At 45.6% G+C, this 3808-nt stretch overlaps 1 pseudogene; it reads right to left on the bottom strand.

The window, feature by feature from the left end:
• Positions 1-1490: 1490 nt before the first annotated feature.
• On the bottom strand, positions 1491-3268 carry LOC145485680 (uncharacterized; annotated as a pseudogene).
• Positions 3269-3808: the final 540 nt, after the last annotated feature.

Below are 3808 nucleotides of genomic sequence, written 5' to 3'. Positions count from 1 at the left end.
ACGCTATTTCTGAGACAGCAGTATGTGGAAAAATGTCCTGACTGTGGGCAATTCAATGCGATATTGGAAAATAATTTCGAGAGTATATGTCCTTCATGGCTCAAGATGTTAGAGTAAACGGGGGTAGCTTTTTAGAAAACTCTGGCAGCGGTCAAGTTCGCATAGTTAATGTTTTGTAACGTTTCATAAGACGAGGTTAACCCAAAACAACATGGAGGGGGATGATTGAAGAAGAAAGGCACGCAGTTGGGTGGAAGTTATGGGTGACTGTGAGGGCTCTAGCAGCAAATCGAAGTGGGTGGAAAGAGGATGTCAAAGCCTTATGTGCCTTATGGCATGGAGAGATATAGCTGTAGGTAGGTAACATTTCATACTGAGTTGCGTTAAGGCTACCTTAGAAATCATTTCTTTTACGCACATCTTTGGCGTAAGGGTTGAACTAGCAACTTTGTTGTACTAGATATTTTATGTCTGTCTGAGAGCGTGTTGATCAGCAGCTTACCCGAGAGCTGGATAAGTAAATGTATGCAAAACCTGACTTTCAAAGCTGGCTTCCGTTTGCTGTTAAGCATAATTACTGAGACCCGCAGGTGTGCAATTTAGTATAAATTATTAAAGCCGCACCCACAGAGGGGGAGGGGCAGATCTAACAGTACCAGTGAGGATATTTATATGGGTAACAACATTGCAACTCCCCTCCCCTTTTGCTGGGTAGATACAGGAAACAGAAACAACACACTGATTATGGTGCCAAAACATGGATGGCAGGGAAGACAGAGCCTATCTCCCCTAGAGTAGCGGCGTCTCAAGGGAACCTATGGGACCAGAAGAGGGGTGCCCTTCTGGGAGGACAATAGGTCAGATGATACTATGGTACGATGGCACCATCCTGGAGAGATCCGGACCTATTTCCTTGGAAGTAACATAGGATGGACCAGAAGAGGGGGTGCCCCTCTGGGAGGACAATAGGTCAGATGGTACGATGACACCATCCTGGAGACATCCGGACCTATTTCCAAGGGTGGCCATAGCACTTACTGTGGGGCAAAGTGCAGCCTAGATTGCACTTCCCTGCCACAATTGTGTGAGCCCACTGCTAGCCCGAGAGGGGGAGGGGGTGAACACAATCACCCCACAGGAAAGAAAAGCAAAGCAGACGTCCATAGTAGTCTGCCACCCACAGTGAGATACAAGAAGGACGGTTCTCAATGAATCATACTAACTAGATTTACAAAGTTATAAATCAATAGATAATGGAATCAACTTAAATGATTGACCCTTTCAGCCCAGTGGTGTAAGCAGCATTGAGTATTGTGAGTATTGCTGCTTGGTAGGCAGTAAAGGACAAGAAGTTGTGCTAAATAAAAATAAGGCCTGTTGGGAATAAATCTCTTTCAACCGACTAGTGTTAGTAACTAGGGTAAGCCACTGGGGAAAATTTGCATGTTGATAATAGGGCTGAAAGGGTCCAAGCAGATCTTATAGTAGACCTAAATTACAATATTAGAATTATCCATGACTAATTTCTTAGGGATAGCTAATAGTGTTTCTTGAGGAGTTCTGATGTAGCGTTCACAACAGTCTGAGCTCCAGCGGCCCAGTACGTTGATAAGCCACGAAGGGACCCTTGCTGCGGCTGCAGTGATAGCTGCACCAATACGGAAACTGTGTGTGAAGTAATGATCAGCAGGTAGGCCACAACCTTGCAGTACAGAACGGAGCTCCTTAGTCAGGGAGGCACGGGAGAGCCACTTGCCATTGGTGAAGGTAAACAAAGGGCCTGTAGCAGCTGGTTTACACTGTAGCAGGTAGTCTCTCATAGCCATCACAGAACCGACAGAGGTGGTGGACCTTGCTATGGTTAAGGTACAGCCTTTGCGAAAGGGGTCAGTTTTGGATTGTTTAATGGAAACAAGTACGTGGTTGTGAGATTCAATGTTAGGGATATAGGTAATATCCCTTAGACAAAGATGGACAGTAGGGTCAAAAACACTGCTATTACAAGGAAATTCACTTGCGCGTAGAAAACCAAAGAAGGCTAGGATGAAAGCAGCCCACAGCATTATATGGTCTACATTGTAACTTTGGGGAGGCTGGAAATAATTGTAAATTGAAACCAAAATTTGAATAGTTATGGGGTGGCGAGTTAATTTGGGAGGCATTTGGGACCGTTTAATGCCAGTGAGGACCTTTTACAGGCGATACATTTTTGATAATTTTAATGGAAAGTTATGTTGCCTATGGAGATCTTGAACTGCAAACAGGTAAAGTTTGATTGTATTGTAGCATATGGTTTTGGCCAGGTGGGCAGCGAAATAAATTAAGGTGATTTCGGATGCCGGGAGAAGAGGGCAAGAGGGACCAATGATAACTTGTAGGAGGCAAAAGGAAATAAAATGATTCTGGCCGACATCATAGGCTCGATGGGTATTAGGGACCAGCGAGGCACCAAAGTAGTGGTAGACGGATGCTGTTAAATGGCCATTGCTGATGGAGGGATGGTACAGGGGGTGGGTGAGGCATTGGGAGCCAGAGAGTGAAAGGGATCCATCTGAAAACGGGACAGAGACTCTGCTATAGAGTTGTCCAGCCCTGGGATATGTTTGGTAGTGAAGGTAAAGTTATGTACTAGGATCAAAATGGTAATGGAGCGGACCAGATCCATGATCCTGGATGACTTGGAACGTTTTGAATTAATGATGGTAATAACAGGGAGGTTGTCACACCAGAAACAAATATGTTTACCCGACCGGTGGGGACCCCAGAGAAAGCAGGCAATATAAATAGCAAAAAGTTTCTGTCAGTCAATGCTGATCCCAGTAACGGGATTGAGGCAGTGCTGAGGGAGTCAGTGGCTTTGAAACCATTGCCCATTAAGGTATCCACCATAACCGAGAGACCCAGAGGCATCGGTAAATAACTGGAGATCTGGGGAGCAGAGGACAGTGTCCCCCAAGAAGAAACTAACCCCATTCCAGTATTCAAGAAAGGCCAGCCACCTGGAAACGTCCTTGCGGAATTCTGTTTTAAGTTTGATGTGCCATCTAGAGTTGGAAATACCCTTGGTTAAACTAATAATGCACTGCAGAAAAGCTCGGCCTGGGACCACAATGCTGCAGGCAAACTGAAGGGTACCAATCAGGGACTGAAGTTCTTTCAGGGTAACAGATTTCTCACAAGACCACTCATGCAATGCCTCTTTGGTCCTGGTTAGCTTGTCCAGTGGGAGGCGGGTTTCCATTTTTTTGAAATCCAGGAGAACACCCATGAACTCCAGGGATGTGGTGGGAGAGAAGGTTTTACCCGGGGCGACAGGGATATCAAGCTCTGTAAACAGACAAAGGATGTTACAGAGAGCTGTGAGGCAGTCAGACCGTGGGGGCTTGGTAACAAAAAAGAAGTCATTCAGGATATGGATGACATTAGGAATACCCAGTTTGGTCTTAATAACCCATTCAAGTATGCGGGAAAATTGGTCAAAGAGGTAAGGAGCACTCCGCAAGCCGAAGGGGAGAACGGTATCCAAGTATTACATGCCCCTCCATTTCATGCCTAAGAGTTCCCAGTCTGACGGGTGGATGGGGATGTTGCGGAAGGCAGACTTGATGTCTAGCTTAGACATAAAACACCCCTGACCAAGTTTCTGGATGATGAAGATGGCATTATCAACAGTAATATAATGCAATGAATAATCACTGGGGCTGATATGAGCGTTGACACTTGTGGAGTGATGTTTGGGATACGACAGGTGGAAAATTGTACGCCAGTCGGAGGACTGTTTCTTTGGAACAACCCCAATGGGATAAAC

This window comes from Orbicella franksi, chromosome 4 (genome assembly GCF_964199315.1).
Source record: "Orbicella franksi chromosome 4, jaOrbFran1.1, whole genome shotgun sequence".
Classification (NCBI taxonomy): domain Eukaryota; kingdom Metazoa; phylum Cnidaria; class Anthozoa; order Scleractinia; family Merulinidae; genus Orbicella; species Orbicella franksi.
Note: the sequence above shows the minus strand (reverse complement) of the source record. Positions and strands in the feature narration are given on the sequence as shown.